Source organism: Ascaphus truei, chromosome 1 (assembly GCF_040206685.1).
Source record: "Ascaphus truei isolate aAscTru1 chromosome 1, aAscTru1.hap1, whole genome shotgun sequence".
In the NCBI taxonomy this organism is placed as follows: Eukaryota; Metazoa; Chordata; class Amphibia; order Anura; family Ascaphidae; genus Ascaphus; species Ascaphus truei.
This window is the reverse complement of record NC_134483.1, coordinates 475,197,279-475,216,067: the sequence shown is the minus strand read 5'-3', so window position 1 is coordinate 475,216,067 and position 18,789 is coordinate 475,197,279. Positions and strand designations below refer to the sequence as shown.

General features: G+C 45.6%; 1 protein-coding gene across 15 annotated transcripts in view; it reads right to left on the bottom strand.

Annotated features, from left to right (window-relative positions):
- APBB2 (amyloid beta precursor protein binding family B member 2) overlaps window positions 1–18,789 on the bottom strand; it is a 457,842-nt gene that overhangs the window by 317,236 nt on the left and 121,817 nt on the right. For 14 of the 15 annotated variants that reach the window (XM_075567343.1, XM_075567401.1, XM_075567410.1 and 11 more), the window contains one exon: window positions 5,345–5,413. The exons of the other annotated variant lie outside the window; for it this stretch is intronic. The gene's annotated coding sequence lies outside the window, so the exon portion shown is untranslated. The remainder of the gene's footprint in view (window positions 1–5,344; window positions 5,414–18,789) is intronic. 15 annotated transcript variants of the gene reach the window in all.

Genomic DNA, 18,789 nt, shown 5'->3' with positions numbered 1-18,789 from the left:
TACCGGTTGCAACACGACATCAAGGGACAGCACGCAGATAAGTAAATGTTCTATATTTGATAGAAGACACAAAAACCGACGTTTCGGTCCCCCAGTGGGACCTTTCTCAAGGTGGTGCCTGAATCCCACTACCCAAAATTATAGGAAGTATTAATGTAGCAAACAAAGATGTTATCAGAAACAGCCACATTGTGGATGATAATAAGTGGTAGAACCGGCTCTAAGCAAACATATGTTGAGATGTCACTGATGATTTTGTGGAGGGTAAGTGTATGCATAATGTTGAGGTTGGATCGCAAAGTAGGATTATGTATCCATGGGTACAGGTGAATTACTGGTGTATAACTGTGCTACTCTGAGCAACCCGCCCCCAAAGGGGGTCAAAACGGGTTTCTATAGTTACCGTAATATCTACCTGGATCCCACTACCCATGATTAAATAAAGGTAAAGAGTGGTACAGAGAGATATATCAGATAAATGAGGTATAAATGAATCCCTCATTCAGCCCCAATGATGATTTCGTACCCAGTTTCTGTATCCATCTGCATGAAGGTATGTTGGGGTTGGATCACAAAGTACTGCTGCGACACACTTTATTCGAGCAAATACCCAGTATGTACCTGGCAGATACCTGGAATGCGCCGTTCCTCACCTCTGACAAGCCCCGTTGTGTTTGCCTTCCCAGCCTGGGTTCATGCCTGGCTGATGGGCGGCTGATCTGTTAAATGATAATGATTAGGATTTAATAGGCTGCAATGCTTCGCGTGTCTACCAGATGGCATAAATTCATGAATTGTAATGCAGCATATATATATATACTGTGCAGTATTGCAGCCAGCGGGAATAAAATGCTTCAATCCCTGCCTGGAAAATACCTCAATGCACTCGGGCAGAAAACAGTCACAAACCTCAATACACCCGGGTATACCCGAATTCGTGGGACTAGCCGAGCTCGAATAAAGTGTGTCGCCAGTGTATTGGATTATGTATCCATGGGTACAGGTGAATTACTGGTGTAGGACTGTACTACTCTGGGCAACCCGCCCCCAAAGGGAAGTCTAGCCTAACTGAGGACAAGTTCTGAGGAATAATGTTATTTGTTACAGGTTTATTACAATGACGTAGAGCGGACTGGGTAAGCCTTTGCTGAAGCAGGCGCCCTGCACCTAGTTGAGGCTAGTTTTCAACCCTAGACCCCAGTATGTGTGTATTCTGTCTGTATTTTGTATTTCATTGTGTGTACGCGGGTTTACCCGAATAAACCATTTTATTCCACCATCTTGTTTTGCCTAGTGAATGATCCCAGAAAAATATAAATGTGTTAAAAGTCCTGGTCTACCGTGACAATCACTAAAAGGCATTGGGCCAGTTTAACCATGCAAAGAATTATTGAACAAAATAATTAACATAAAATGATGCATAATACACAAATGTGGCGATTACCCTGCAAATCTACATACCGCTCACAAATCTCCCTGACAGCATGTGCGTCCTTACTTGTTTATGTCTTATCCTATTTGCTGTTGGTAACTGTTTATTTTCTAGTAACACTGTGGACAGGTTTGATTTACAATGTGCGAAAAGAGATACAGCCAAAGGTTCCTTTCCACTTTCTCTTGTCAACTTACAGGGTTGCAAGGGACACAAAGGAACAAAAATCGGCTGGTGAGTGCCACACAGGACCCATGCAGGGGTGTGACCACTGCTTAATTCTCCACTCTGGAGCTTCATTGTGCTCTGACCATGTAGATACCCTTAACACCCACAGTGCCTTGGAGATTATAACCATGACACACTGAGACATTCCTGTTAAAAATACCCAGCTCCAGAGAAGCCTACTATAGGGAGAAGATCATGCATTCCATTGCAGTGGCTTAATACATTTTAAGACTGGTTTATTTGAGGCATCACTGTAAAGAGAGACAGTTAAAAGATGACTTGGGGAATGTCCACTCCCACAAATGTCATGGTGCACTTTTGTCTGCAGTTTTTCTTTTAGTTGTTTTATTTAAAAAAAGATCCCCAGCGGGCATTAAGCATATCGAATTTATGAGACAATATCTCTCGTTATCCGTCGCTTCACTTTACGGCGGACAGCATTTCCGACGTGCACCCAATGTAATCCTATGGGGATGTTTTCCGATGTCAGAATGCCTTATCCGACGCCTACCACAGCTGATTAACATGGGGCTCACTTTACAACACTTTCACTATCCAACGCTACTCTCCAGAATGGATTCCGTTGGATAACCGAGGGCCGCCTGTAGTTAGCAATGGTGGACTTGTGGTCCTCCGTGGTATTCCAAGATGAAGATCTGAGGAAAGTCTGTGCCTAACAGGTAGGAGTATGACAGGCCGCAGACAGCATTGCAAGGAAACAAATGACACTGATGCTGTAAGTAGTTTTGTGTTTGGCCCTCTATGTGTATCTGTGCACAGTGCACTGATGTAGAGAAATAAAAACACAATTAGGGTGAACTGATGATTTTTAAAGGAAAAGGAAAACTTTTTTTTCTAGTTTCATTGACAATTGAATGAAATGCCAGTTGGTTTGTAATACCTGAAACTAGAACTGATATCTGGATAAAATAAAATTAGATTGATATACCGCTGTAGCAGCCATTGTTGTTCCTGCTGGCGCGTTGCCGCAGGACACAAACAATGCACCAGCGGGAGCAGCATCCATTTAATAGCAGTAGACGCATAAAAGGGGCAGGGACCATAACACATGCTATATCTGTGATCCAATGCAAACCACCTAAGGCAGGGGTTCTCATCTCAAAACCCCCCAAACAGGTCAGGTTTTAATGATATCCCTGCTTCACCACAGGTGGCATAGTCAGTCTTCGACTGAGCCACTGATTGAGCCCCCTGTGCTGTAGCAGAGATATCCTGAAAACCTGACCCGTTGGGGGGTCTTGAGGACTGGAGTTGGACTAAAGAACGGTTGAGGCTGCATAAAGATTGGGTAAACTGAAATTCCGGAGATACTACGTTAAAGTGCTCTAGGTGCCCACTTACTCACCAGGGCTAAGCTCTAAGGCAGGGGTGCGCAAACTTACCATCATGCACCCCCCTTTCTCCTCTCCCCTCCGGCTCATGCCCCCCCCCCCTGCATGGCTCCAGCGTCAAATGACGATGCGGGGTCGTGTGACGTAATTTGATGCCGGTTGCCATGGAGACACGTCGTTGAAACCAAGGTAAGTTAAGAAGTTACAGAGGCCTCACGCGATCCCCGGCATTTATTTTAGATGCCTCCGGGGAAGTGCGGAGGCCTCTCTAACAGCCGCGCCCCCCCCAGAAATTCTAGCGCCTCCCACTTTGCGCACCGCTGCGCTACGTCACCTTACAGCCCATTTAAGAGAAGACCCTAGAAACCTCCCCTGAAGTACAATGAACAAGCGGCATAATGTAGAGGTAATGTGAGCAACATACCAGACTCATTTTGCTGAGATCAGAGGGGCTATTTAGCAAAGTATCCCGTCTGCAAATCCCAGACTATATATTAAGTCATAAAATTGGTATTAAGTTGCCTCTAACAGAGGTATTTTAATCCTGACTCCCGTAGCATCAATGTATGCTAGTACTCTTGGCTTCTGCGTGCATCAGCTTGAGTTATAAGGATGATTAATAGGATGAGTTCATGCAGAAGTTCACGACTGCGCATATTACAATGTGATGAACATATTCTGCTTCTCTATTATTTTGTTATGTTTTTGTTTGTCAGACCTCCTCCAGGCCCGAGATGTGCGGCGGCATAACCCTCTCCGCGGCAAACGTAATGTTATATGAGCAGTGTGATTTTCACGACAAGGATCAAAATCATTGTTACAGGCTGTTTGCTTTCATTGTAAATCTGTTTTCTTCACGTTGATATGCAACAGGAGAAGGGCCATAGCAAAATGGGCTGTGAGTCAAATGCACATTTATGCTGCGGTAATGGAGAAATGCCATATACTCCGCTCAGTAAAACGTATACTAAAAATGACGAATACAAAACACATTTTTCAAAACAAGCACAAGTAACCAAACCAAAACAAAAAATAGATTAGCCATCTGTTACAAATTGTACACAAAATAAATGCAGTTCAACAGTAAGCAAAATAAATGCAGCAATTGTATCGTCACGCTCTCGTTTTATAGACTTAAAAAAACAGCTCTCAATTTCTATCCCACATGATAAATTGTGTTTGTAAATGTCTCTCAGCAATGTTTAGTTTTGATCAAAATCTACTGTCTTCCTAACAATATGTTCAGGAATCTGCATTTCCAAATCCCCATTTATCATAGAAGCAAGCGGAACTGCTGTTAGCTTCTTCCTCTTTCTCGCTTCAACAGACGCTCTCTGCCAGTCAGGTTATAAACCATACATGCCACATCAACACTGTGCAAAACATTTCAGGGTGGGAAAACTAGAGGTGTGAAATTCATCTGCTGTCAAATACTGCAGATTTGAAATGTGCAAGCTCAGCAGATTTCACTTAACAAAAACTCTTGTACGCCTCGATAATTCAGTTTAGAAAACTTCCTATCTCCGATCTTAGTGTGATACCGAACTTCACAAAACAAATAAAGGCAAGTGCTCAGGGGACATAACCCATTGGATTTATTTTCAAATCTGCTTCTAGAAAATCTGTATTAAAAACACAAAACAAACTGGAAACAGTTCATATATATGCCTGGATATATCAGCTGCATTTGAAAAGTGCTACATTATTAATGGGATGTTCAACCAAGTTGTCTTGGGATGTAAGGTTTCTTCAGGTGCTGGAAGATGTTTTTTTTTATATAGCACCTCTTACTAAATATGAGCTTAGTGCATTCACAATTGAAAACTTGGTGTTCAATCCACCAGACACTTTACTACAGAGTACAGTATACTGACCCTTTCTGAACCAGAGTGCCAGATATGAAATTCATTCAGGCACTGAAGGGGTTATCTGAATGCAGTGTAAGCATTAACAGCAATGCATTAGAGGACATACTGTAGGCATGATAGGTGTTAACCAAAGACATTTTCAGTGGTTTCCATTGCAGATTTTAGAACAAACTAATGTATTAATATAGTTTATACACTAAGTGCAGTGAAACCTAATAGGGTTTTGGTTGGTTATCTTCAAAACATGACCTGTTTGGGTTCCCCTAAAGAGTGGGTTGAAAAGAACTGCAATATTGTATTGTTTAGCATTGTCCCTGTCATTCTCTTGGTCAACGTTTCTGCCCCCTTCTTCATCTAGAAGAAGACAGAGGAGCCGTGTTAAGCTAGGAAAGCAAAATTGAGGAATGTTAGCAAATGTGAATGATTTGAAATAACCCCACACAACATATAGAATGGAATCTTACCTTTCAGTTATGTTGCTTGTTGTATTCAAATGGAGAGCAAGCTCATATCTGCTACTGCACTGCTTGAAACTGCAACACAAAGAAAAACAGCAAGCCATCAACCCAGCTCTACTGGAAGCAAAAGCATCTTACAGTCTCGTGCTTATAAAGCTAAACATTACTTTATTGGAAATTAACTCAAGATTGTGCTAACTTAACATTACCGTATATTAGGCTTATAGTAATGAGTTCTACAATGGCCGTTGGTTTTGCATACAATTAGCTTTATGGATATGCATTAACCTCAGGGAAATTAACATCCATTACTGATTTTGGGAACATGAAGTTATGAGCCCTGAGTTAACAGACCTCGTGGATCTGGCCCAGTGACAGGTCCCAATACAACATGGTCGCTGCCACTGACTAGACTAGTTCTGAGATGCATCTTGGAGCACAAAGGCCTATTCTGTAAGGTGGCTAAAACCGGAGGTAATCAATTAACTGGGTCTTTGTAGACAGTAAGCATGGAAACGTGCAATGTTGGATATTAATACAAAATGATGATCTTCGTATATTAGGGTTTCACAGGTGAAATTGGACAACCCATCAGATCTTCTTTATTAAATAAAACTAATAGTAGCCTTAGCATACAGTGCTTCCACTGCAGAGAGGGATTCTGGGAAATTACATGCAAATGAGTACACAGCACCTTTTACTTCATGTCCATTTCAACATGTGGAGAAGAAGAAGCAGGCACACGGTCTTAATCAGCAGTGAAAGGGTTTAATGTGCCAAGAAATCCAAAGTTTCGGCAGTAATACTGCCTTTCTCAAGGTGTAGGCCTAAACCTTGAGAAAGGCAGTATTACTGCTGAAACGCTGGATTTCTTGGCACATTAAACCCTTTCACTACTGATTAAGACCGTGTGCCTTCTTCTCTATTGGATCATTTTGGGGACTTCAGGAGCTCCCCAGAACCAGCGCACCGACAGCTTAGTACCCCACTATCACCTGATTGTCTGAGTGCGTGCACAACCCTCTTTCCATTTCAACATGTGCTCACGTGATATTTTGATATTTATATAGATCTCCAGTCATTCCCAATGATAAATCATGTTGCACACGCTAACCTGGGTGCCTACTGTATCTGAATTCTAGTTATACCACTGCTTGGGCAAGATACAGTACTACCTGTGCAGTTGTAACCATCATCAAGCAAATGGAGTCATTTTGAAAGAAGTGGGGCAGGTCTGATTTGCATATGAGAGATGAAGACAGAGATCCCCCTCCTATTTTCACCCCTCTGGAACTTAAACTGGGTTTAACACTTGCAATAGCATTGCTTTTGGGCTTAGAACTATGCTAACAAACAAATATGTTAACAGAAAACATCTGACTATATGAAGTATATTTTTATACCAACATTTTTAGCATCAATAAAACATCTGCTAAATATTTTATTTACTGATTTGAACTGTGATTTAAAAAAAAAAAGAGAGCGGAAAAGAGGGATATGTTCTACTTGGCAGACACATTAAACTCAGATTCAGACACATCTATAATTGATGCCTTCATTAAATTCTGTAGACACTATTAGTAAACCTGAGGCACATAGAGATAAAATTACTTGCCCCACAGTAGGTCTTTAACTCAGGCATTTCAGGTCAAAGGCCACTACTCAGAACTTCCTCCCCTGTCCGCACAGTCTGACAGCTGCTCCTTACACCATCCAAACATATAACCACATTCCTCACTGACTCCAAGGACATTATTCTATATAAAGCAAAGGGGCCAATCGGCCGAAAGGGGATTTTCTGCCGAAAACAGCAGAATGGCAACTGTGGTGAATGCAGAATGACTCCCTAAATGTGTCCTATAGGTATGTTAAGATACATTTAGGGAGTTATTCATTAAACTGCGATATTGATAGTGAAACTTATGTCTTGTCTATCATAGTACCCTCCAATATTGCAGTCTAATGAGTAGCCCCCTTAGGGACAGATGCTCAAAGCTCCATTGAGCCACTTACCGGGATATTAACCTTTGTTAATATCATGTTAATAGTAATGATGTATCCTCAAAAGACAATAATATAACATTAAGCCATGTTTTCTCCCATAAAGAACAAAGCATTAACTATAACAGATGTTAGCGACAATTAGATGTAAATGATATGGAAATGAGGAGTTACCATCGCATCGCCAATCCACTAAAGTGTTAAGATTAACGCGGAGACTTATCGTTATGCTACTTAAATCATACCTAAACTGGGCATTATTTCCATCCAGTCCCTGAAATACAGCTTTTCCAATGTCTGGATGGCTATAATGCCACACAGTTGGGCATGAAATAAATAGCAGTATCAGGGCGGCCGACCGGCGGGGAAAGTCGGGACTGTTGTCCCAGGCCTGATAACTCAAGGGGCCTGGGCCCCCCTGCTAGCGACTCAAATGTGTAAGACCCTCCCTTCCGCCAGACCAACCCATGGGCCACTTAAGGCACCCGTAGGGAGGCCCCTTCACAAGCCTCTAGCAAGCACATCCAAGAGCACCCACAGGCAGGCCCTACAAAGCTGCAGGTAGACCACCTCTGCTGCTGTCCTCCCTGCCACCAAGCCCATCTATCTTCCCAAACTATCTATTGATCTGCTCTCCCCAGCCCTATATAACCTCGCCAGTATATATCTGTTTCCCCTTCCCTGCCCCATATCTACCTCCCTCCCTGCCCCCAGGCCCATACCTCTCTCCCCGCCTCCTCCCCAGGCCCACGGAGCACAGGAGTGGGAGGGACCCTGCTCCTTACATTTGTTCTGGGCCCAGTAATTTCGGTTGGCAGCCTTTAGCAACATAATAATATCTATCTCCTCTCTCTCTCTTTACTATCCAGCAAAAAACCTATTGTATAATCCAAGACCAAGATGGCATTAACGTCACGCTATTGAAAGGTAACGCTACGTTATGCTAAAATAACGTGAAGTGAAGCCTATACTAATGAGCTGTATTTTGGCCTTTGATTTTGAATGTAATAAGCTTTGAGGATACCAGGTTAACTCAGGGAACATAACGTCGGGTCCTGTTTTAGGCAACATCACGTTATGAGCACAATTGAACAGATCCTTGAGCACCTGACCCCAAGAGTCAGTGAGTAAATATGGATCTAAATCTGCTTCCTATTAACTGCTTCATTCATTGCCTGCATTGCAGTGTCTGCCCACTATGATATTACATTGAATCCTTGCTAAGACATTCATGAATGACTCAATATCTCAACGAACTTGGCAAGATTTTCTATCCACTTCCTTTTAAGCATTTCTAAAAATGACTAATCTTTAGTGCTAAGCTGTTTCAGTAATTTACAACAAAAAAGAACAAGTGTACTGTTATTTCGAATATAATTATACTGTACTGTGCTGTTCTGTACTCCACCTCGCCACTTAGGTGGAAATCTCTTTGGGGAACGACAATGGCTTCTCCTGTAGATTTTCTCTTACAGGCGATATTTTCTTATCCCAATACTGCACGGGCATCCCTTACATTTACACAAATGTAGGGCTGTATATACTTAGCTAAGCTTTAAGAAACTGTACGGTCTATTAACCCAATGAACTTAACAGAGAATACATCTAGGACTTCATGCTTATGATGCATCCGTAAAGATAAAATAATGATGAACGCTTACATAGAATGCTGATATTTAAATACAGAAAGTAGGCGCACTTACATGTGATTACTGATGGCTGTGCCCTGTGATCCGCAGTGCTTTTCCTGCCTCTTCCATCACTCTCCCCCTCCTGTTTTACAATCCCCAATGTATTCCAGCTAATAAAAAGTACACAAAGAAAGCTTCCACCAAATGAAGAACATTTAGCTGTCTTGACAACTGGAAGTCAGAAAATTCCCTACAAATTTGGAACCGTCACCCTAAATACTGGACGTTTGGCACTCCTTGTTTAAAAAAAATGTGTATATATAGCGTGAAAAAGCAGAATGGGTCAGAAAAGAATTTCAGTGCAAGCGTTCCATTAAATATTGTAACATTTTATGAAATCCCCATAATAGCTGATGCTGCCATGCACCCTTATTTTCATATAAATCTGCGATTTCTGCCTCCCTTGCCATGAAAGAGTTAAACAAGAAAAGTATCATGAAACTATTTTTCTCTCTCTTTTTACTGCTTCTAATCGTTTCTTTCTAGTCAATAAGTCGCTTTTTTTCCTGCATACCTTGTTACCAAGCAACAAGCAACACACCCAGCTGCACAAGGAATGCCAACTATGTGCAGAATTTGGCTTGTAGGCACAAAGAAATGAGCATCACCTCCAGTCACCAGCTATGAAACTTGGCCTGAATAGATCATACATATCCAAACAATACAGCGGAAAAAATAAAAATAAATGCTATCTCTTGTCCTAAGGGAAGAAAATTTCAGTCTCATTATGCGTCTATTAAGAGAAGACGGTTTCTTGGCCCACAGGAAAATACGATGCTTAGTGAGCTAAGAGATGTCTGGGCTGAGAGCTATCCTATGGAAATGCCTGGAAAGGCCGTGCAAAATACAAAGCTAGTGTAATTGTGTCCAATGTCAAAAATATATAGTTATGCCTTCGGTCTACTGGGCACTGTGTGTGCTGCTCCCACGAGTTCATGAATTCAGTAAAAAACAAATCAAAGGGGGGTATGTTTCCAGATGTCCCCAAACATCAGGTTGTCTAGGAACCCTGCATTGGTCTTGCACTGCTTCCTTCAGTCATGTATACGATGTATAATGTATATGCTTCACACATTATGGTGTCTATCAATGTTACCGTGTGTAAGAGATGTGTGCAGAGGTACATATAATGGAGGCCGATTTGGGTGCAATTATATCTTGGCTTTATGGAGCCTGTTCCTTTATCCAGGCAAAACATACACAAACAACAAAATAACAAACCCCTATCCCTTTGTAAGGGCTAGCTTACTTTCCCAGACCCTATCTGCAGGACTGGAGGGATATTCCCATTAACAGCCTATCACCCCAAAGTCTCAAGAGGTACCTTAAGCAGGTGGCCCTCCATGTCAGTCTCTGGCAGGTTCCTGGGTCCTCTGTGTCCAGGAAATATAGGTCTCTGGGTGTCTGGGTGTCTAGATCTCAGCACAGCCTTTGTGCTCAAGACACTGTCTGTGTGCAGGCTTCTCTGCTCTCCTTCTGTCAGCCCAAATGTGAGCTAAGGAATCTCTCTCTTGTTTCTCACATCATGCTTTTCAGAGAGCTCTCATTAGGCCAGCTGCAGACTAGTTAATTGAATGACTGCAATTAACTCTCTGCTGGATTCTCAGATCTCTGAACCTGCTTTATTTAAACAGAGATAAGTCCCTGTTACACCGTGTCTTCGTAATTTTTTCCACTTCTGCATCGATTAATCCTTCAAGTCTGAGCTGGCATATACCAGTGGTGGAGGCTTTCTTCTATGACTCAATTCATTATACACTGGCGACACGTTTTATTGCAGTGCGGCCAGTTCCGCAAGCCGGGAGATTTCCCGGCTTGCTAGTGGCATCCCCTCGGCGTGCCGCGCGTCACCGATGCGCGGTCACGCGTCATCGGGTGCCTGCGCCCCCTGCACGCGCGTCCAGGGCTCCCCGAAAGAGCCCTGGTGTCCCGCGATGTGGGGGACGGCGGCAGGGGGTTCCGGGGGACCCAGCGGACCCGGCAGCGGTAGGGAGAGCGCCCCGATCGGAGGGCACTCCTCCGCTGCTTCGGCGCGCGCCCGGCACCCTCCGGCGCGCGCCAGGTTACTGCTACGGCCGAGAACGGGCAAATGCTCGAATAAACTCGGCCGCAGCAGTAATCTTCTACATTCAAATAAATACACATACAGTATCATATAAAAACAATAGTCTGTTTATAATCCCTGATGTTTAACCCTACCTCCAGAGGTCTGTTGCTTTGACTATAGGATCTTGTTATCCTCACCTACATTCACCACACTCTGCCATGTCTCCATCTTTTCAAAGTCAATACTCCTAAATACTTTTGCCCTGATGTCCACTTTAGCTGTCAATGATTTCCCTGGCTTTTAGTAATTACACACTGGGATGTTTGTATCTATTATCTATTGTGCAAGCGCTGCATACACTGTTGGTGAGATATATATACATCTACATCAGTTATATTAGGCTATTGCAGTACAGTTCACTTTTCCAGGTTACAATCTGCATCTCTATGAGGTTTAGGATTTTTTATCCCAGTGTGCTGTCCCTTTGAGTATTTGTACATCTTTTGATTGCATTGAGACTTAGAGCACAATACATATCCTCTTGATATAAGAGTTTGTGTTATTTGCCACTATTTAGCAGTTCATTGGCTGTATATCAGCTGCATGTGCATATTTCTTGTGTCTTTGTTACTACCCAGTGTTCCACTGTGATTTATTTGGTTGGAGTAGCTACAGTTTGTTGTTTGTGGCTTATGTGCAGGGGACCTATGCCATCTAATACATTTTGATATTGACATTTGGTAAACCTGATTGCAACATAGTGGGCTTCTTTTTCTGCTTTTATATATATAAAGCGGGGTGAGGGCATTGGTCCACCAGTCTATGATTCTATCAGCTCTACTTACAGACGCTGATCGGTTTTGTTCCTCTCGCTCTCAACCGGCATGCTACGCCAGGGAGCCCGTAGCCTCCCGATACTCCTCGGACCGTTCCGCAGGATTCGTGGTGTGCGGCCTAATACTCAGCAGCTGTAGACTCTTGGCCTCACTGCTTACTCGAACTCTTCTTAAGCCACTCTCTCTCCATTGAAGAACCATCAATCAGAAAGGTCCATGGCCCACAGCAAGCACGAAGAACAACCACCACTCGCCAGAGTGGGCTGCTAAATATAGAGCTAGCCCCTCCCCTCCTGGTGTCAGCAGAACCTCCCTCTTGCTCACGCCTGCAGCAGAGTCCAGGCCGGCATCTACCATTCAGGTTAGGGCTATGAAGGGGGAAAACCCATAATGATTACTGGCACCTGATCTTAACAGGACTTACCACAGTAGAAGGAAGATAGGTATAGCCTGAGCTGTTTACAGGGGGCTACACTCTCCCTATGGTGAAATCCAATGGTCCCCACTTGTAGAAAAGAGTGATAGTGCGCAGCTAATAACTAGTGACAACAAATATCAAGTGAACAGTGCACCGTGATTAAACAAACAATGTTGTGGACCTTAAATGTGGATCTGGCACTAATCGTGGGTCTGCAGCCTTTCTTGGAGGTGGCTCGACACCCCAGGAACTAAACAAAAAACAAAAGAACAAGGCGCACAACGCACATAGTGTATTAAAGTATAAAATGTGACTTTATGGTTAAAAGTAAATAGTTCTGCGTACATCAAGTGAGAATAAACAAGCAGTTGGTATATAGGTTTACCACACCAGGAGATGACACTGTGCGACACCCTCGGATGGATCTCAGCATGCAATGGGTCTGGAATCGTCTCATCTGTCCCTTACAGCGTCCTCCATTTAGGGATGGTGGGTGGATGAGTCCCTTGTGTGGAAAGCCCCACAGCACACAGCTCACAGGGTGGTAAAGAATCAGCGTTCGTGGATCACTGCACCGTTTGCCGCCACTCCTCGTTCTGCGCTCGGCGATGACGTCACGAGTCGCTCCTCCACTTCCGTAATGCCTCTCGTGGAACGCACAGCGTGCGTGTCAGTCCAGTACTGTTCAGCAGCGGGGAGGAATATAGCGCTAAGGAAGCGGCTTACAGATAGTGTCCAAAATCACATAGGAATGGGGGAGAAGAGCATAGACACCTCTCTTGACACACAAGGGACTCATCCACCCACCATCCCTAAATGGAGGACGCTGTAAGGGACAGATGAGACGATTCCAGACCCATTGCATGCTGAGATCCATCCGAGGGTGTCGCACAGTGTCATCTCCTGGTGTGGTAAACCTATATACCAACTGCTTGTTTATTCTCACTTGATGTACGCAGAACTATTTACTTTTAACCATAAAGTCACATTTTATACTTTAATACACTATGTGCGTTGTGCGCCTTGTTCTTTTGTTTTTTGTTTGGTCCCCACTTGTACCTATCTTTTAGCAGTACCATCCTGCGGCGAACCACCCAGGAAACAGCACACATAACAATATAATACATGCATAATGAGGTAGAAATTGTACATAAAATCCGGGTACTCCCAACATGGAGAACCCTACAGATAGTGCCTTGGATCAGGCTTCCTTATCCGTCGTCCATTGTGGTCAGTGACAGTCACTGCGAACGACTGAACCGCCCCATGCTCAGGCCTGTAGGTGACACCATGCATATAAATACACCTCCCAATGCTCCATATACGCACTAGCTCACTAATCTTATCTTCATTGTGATACCCCGCTCGACCGTACTTGGTCCGCAGGTACTCCTGAACGGCCTCCCTAAGCCAACTGTCTCGGTTATCCTCAACCTCTCTCATGATGGGCTCCGGCACATAGGGATATTCATAACCGTGTGACTGCCGGTATCTAGCGACTATGGCCCGGTCAGCTCGACTTAGCTTGGTAAGCGTACGCTGCCCTGCCCTGCTTGGCAGTACCCAAAACAATGGTTCCTCGGGGGCTATTTCATCATACAATATACTAGGACCTTGAGGTACAATACGTTTCTGTTCTATCTCCCTCAACCGGTGATCCAACTCATCCCCCATCTCCTGCGGAGTGAAAGAACCAGCCGCCCACCAGTGGTCTATTACGTCGTTCTTAATCAATAAGAATCGCATACGATCCATCCCTTCGTGGTAACCGGTGTACAAAGGCGCCTACCATTTATCGCGGTGCTCGTACTTAGCGACCGGACCAGTGCGCTCTGCATCAGAATCTACCTGTGATGATACCCCGGATGTACCCGCATCAGTAGATCGCGAGCAGTCTCTCCGTCCCTTGGCATTATAATACCTTGTGGGGTTCATCTTGGACAACACTGGACTAGGAGACCCAGCCTCTGCTGGAGTAGGTGACCCACGGGCTTTCCCGCTAGCTGTAGGACAAAATGGTACAGGGTTAGGCATAGGTATTACGCTTGAATACGGTATCTCTCCTTCAGAGCCCTCCTCACTCAACTCCCAATCCCGCCCAATGAACTTTTTCTTAGCGGCACTCCCCCTCAGGCTTTGGGTCTCTCGGGAAGGACCTCGACTCTGTAGAATAGCCAGGGCAATGGCGCCGTCTATGCTCTGAGAGGAGGCTTTTCTTTCCCCCAGTGAAACGGGAACAGCGGTTATCCGAATCGCCTGCAGAGCTCCCATCCGCCCCGGGGTCACGCACCGGCCGTGCGTCGAGGACCGGCGGGGGCGGCGGTGACACCTCCGGTACACGATCGAACAAGTAGGCCTCAAGCCTTTCTTTCTCGTTCACCGTGAGTGCGGTCTGTGCCTGGTGGGAGTAAGGGGGTGGTGGGGTCTCCTTACCACTCCGCTGCTTTTTGACGACATCTGGTTCCGCTAGGATCGTCTCGGTCTCCGTTGCACTGGGAGTCACCACGGCGGTGGGACTCGAACGGGCCTCCGGCCGCACCAGTGTTCGCCGTCGGATGGTGCCCGGACTTGTCTGTTCTCTTGTGATGCCTTTGTGGTGGTTCGCCGGTAGGCGCATCGCCACCGAAGTTACACCCATCTCTTCCTCCTCCGAAGAAATCACGATCGGTTCCTCCGCTGGGGAGTCACCCGGTCCTTCAATGATACAAGCCGTGGGTATAGGTACAAAATGTCCTCGTTTGGGTACCTCCACCGTGGTCGCGCTTGTCGGGGTGGCCAGCTTGCTTAGTTCAATAACTAGCTGAGCCTTAGTTCCTCCCGATATGGTATAACGAGGACCCAGGGCAGTCTTTTCTTTGTCGTCCGCCAACTCCGTCAAAGTTCCTGGAGAGGCACCCCGTGGCGTGCTGAACAAATCCCGCGGCTCGGTTGGTCACAAGTAAAACGTGCCACACTTGGCACATCGGGCCTTAGTACTCGGTACTGCGCCGGGCAGTCCGCAGTGCACACACAAGCACCGAACATATTCCTGCTCTGCTACGGCCACGACCAGTAGGCCTCCAGGTACTTTGTGAATAGAGGTGTTTATTTCTGACATAGTTCGTTCCGAGGGAAGACAACACAAGTTTCTAGCTCCTTGCTCCTCGAGTGCCAGACACAAGTCACGCTCCTCGCTCAGGTCTCCGGTCCCTCCCTTCGCGGGGGAGGACCTTCCTGATTGGCTCTGGGTGGACCCCCTCCCTCTGGTGGAATCCAGAGGCGGGGTCTTTTCCTTGTCAGCATGACGTGGCCGTTCAGCTTTCACGCCACTCAGCTCCTCCTGCAAGGAATCTGGGTTTGGCGCCAGACTCCTGCACATTTCCCGCCACAACTGTCTCACAGTCCTTTTGCAAATCTCACGTGCTTTCTCCAGGTTCGGCGGGAACTGCCATTTTAGCTCGCCTCTCTGCGGAGCACATGTAGGGATGGCCGCCATCTTGGATACTCCCTCCAAATGTACCTGTGCCCTACTCTCCATGTCTAACTGGTATCTCGTACCTAGACCATGTTTTCCCTCCAAATGTGAACTCTGCATCTTCATACTGTCTGTGGCCCACTAAAATGAGGTGGCTGGTACCCCAGGCTCAACGGAACTTCTCTCCTCCTCTCCTATGCACTGTACTCCCCATATCTACTTGCAAGTGCTCGGTGGTGTGGGTGATAGTTAAGATACCTCTCCTAGGTACGGGCGTCTCCTGCTTTTGGCCGCTATAGCGGACCCCGGGCTATGGTCCCTGGTCTGGTTACCAGGCTGTCCCCCCCAGTGCCTCCCGCTACCCGCCTCAAAGGACTTGGTCAGCTCTAACTATCCACCCCCTCCGTAACGCGGCCCTGGGCCATGGTCCCCGGATTGGTTACCGCTATGACCCCCCCAGTTGCCTCACGTTACCTGCTTAAATCACTTGCCGGGAGAGTGCATCTAGTCTGTCTGGTTTCGCCTCGCTATAAGCCGGTCCTGTTCTGATAGATATCGATCTCAGCAGCGCCTCCAAATGTAACCCTGTTCCCCTCCCCCCCCAGTCTCTATGGGAGTGTGAGGGGTGCATGGGGGCCGGTTACAGGTGTTGTGGTGCGTACCTGTGAGGAACAGGAGGGCCTGAGCTTCCCGCGATGTTGTGGGGGATCCAGGACCGGGCTTCTGGGGTGGTAGCCTCCATATTATCTCAGTGGTGCAGCGCCTCCATCTTCTATACTCCCAGGGTAATGGGATAGGACCGGTATAGAAGAACCCCTCGGGTCCCAGGGTTATACTCTCCAAAACACACACAGTCTTTACGGGTGCAGAACAGTCTCTTTATTTGACAGGGCAACGATATCCTCAACGATAAGGCTTCCAGCAGCCACAGAACAATAGTCAGTGTCAAGTACAACCCGCTCAACTCCCCCCGACCTCCTCCTCTCCTTCCCTCCAAGACACTCGGCCGATAGGATGGTCTGAGCTAGGGCGGCAATACCCCGTGGCCCACCCCCGAGGTTAGCCTCGGGGTGGGTCTTGCATTCTATTCCCATCACCCCTGGCAGCGGGGTGAGGGCATTGGTCCACCAGTCTATGATTCTATCAGCTCTACTTACAGACGCTGATCAGTTTTGTTCCTCTCGCTCTCAACCCTCATGCTACGCCGGGGAGCCCGTAGCCTCCCGATACTCCTCGGACCGTTCCGCAGGATTCGTGGCGTATGGCCTAATACTCAGCAGCTGTAGACTCTTGGCCTCACTGCTTACTCGAACTCTTCTTAAGCCACTCTCTCTCCATTGAAGAACCATCAATCAGAAAGGTCCATGGCCCACAGCAAGCACGAAGAACAACCACCACTCGCCGGAGTGGGCTGCTAAATATAGAGCTAGCCCCTCCCCTCCTGGTGTCAGCAGAACTTCCCTCTTGCTCACGCCTGCAGCAGAGTCCAGGCCGGCATCTACCATTCAGGTTAGGGCTATGAAGGGGGAAAACCCATAATGATTACTGGCGCCTGATCTTAACAGAACTTACCACAGTAGAGGGAAGATAGGTATAGCCGGGCTACATATATATATATATATATATGATATGTACATACACTCCTAGCATTAGCAGTGATGTCAATATTCAAGGACCCAAATGAGGAATAAGAGAGTACTGACTTAATTGAAGTCAATGAGATAGCTATGTTACCGTTATGTTATGTCAAATCAATGAGACTCATAGAAAATCAGTGATCATTCAAGTTCTGCATTAGGAGGTGTATTTAGGCTCAAAGAACAGTAAAGATGTGCCAAAGTCGTCAACAGTGCTTTGCAAAATGAGCGAGATTTGCACATTTTCAGGAAATTTAACATTATTTCACCATTTCTGGCATCTATTTTGCCTGAATTTCAGCAATGCGATATTTCACAAAAATGGCAACAAGTGCCAGTATAAAAAGCCCAATTGATTAATTTGGCAACTCAAATATTTTCATGGAAAAAAGGGCACCTTTTGCACACTTTGGTCAAATCTTGCACATCTTTACACTGAAGTTTCATATGTGCCCATATTCTCTTCAGGGAGATTAGGTAGAGAAATGTGGAAGATTTCTTCTTTACTGCACTGGATTTAAGCCGTGCTCGGGGGTTTTACAGAAGTAGTGGTACTGTGCCTGACAAACAAATATAAATGTTTCATACATTGGAGCAAATAAAAATATCACTTGTGGGCGCATTCACATCTCAGACAGGTCTGCAACCCTGCTTCTCACCATTATCTCCTAGCATACAGTGCTTCCACTGCAGCGAAGGATTCTGGGAGATGACATGCAAATGAGCACACTGTCAGTTTTTGCTTAAAATCCATTTTGACATGGACCCTTTATACATTGGAGAAAAACTAATCATCATATTTTAGGAGAGGGGTAGAGAAGAGGGCTTAGGGAAAAATTGGGGGTGAGAGGGATACAGGGAGAGACGGGCGGTGACACCTGTGCACAAAGAGGAACACGCCTGAGAGGCATGCTAATTTCAGTCATTTAAATATACTTTACATTTCCATATTGGCATATCTTTCAGGTGTGGTTCTTTTTGCCCAGGTGTCTTTTGATGTTTTGTCTAAAGGTGTGTTTTGGGGAATATATATATATATATATAACTTGGGACTCAGAAAAAAGGTCTCTCCCGCTAATGATTTTGGTAACAGTATGATATGAGCTCTGAGTTAACAGAGCTCTGTGGATCTGGCCCCAAGTCTGTGTGCAATCAAGGCCTGTATCAGGGGTGGCCAGTTCCAGCCTCAAGGGCCACCAACAGAAGAGGGATCCTCACAATTGTGGTCTAATAATAATTCTTCAATAGATCGGGTGACATACGCAGCAGTAACCTAGGGAGCTTACAGTCTAACTTGTAGTATCTGAAGAATGTGAATATAAAGTTGTTTAACCAAGGATATAAGGCACTGGTCATATGTTTTGAAC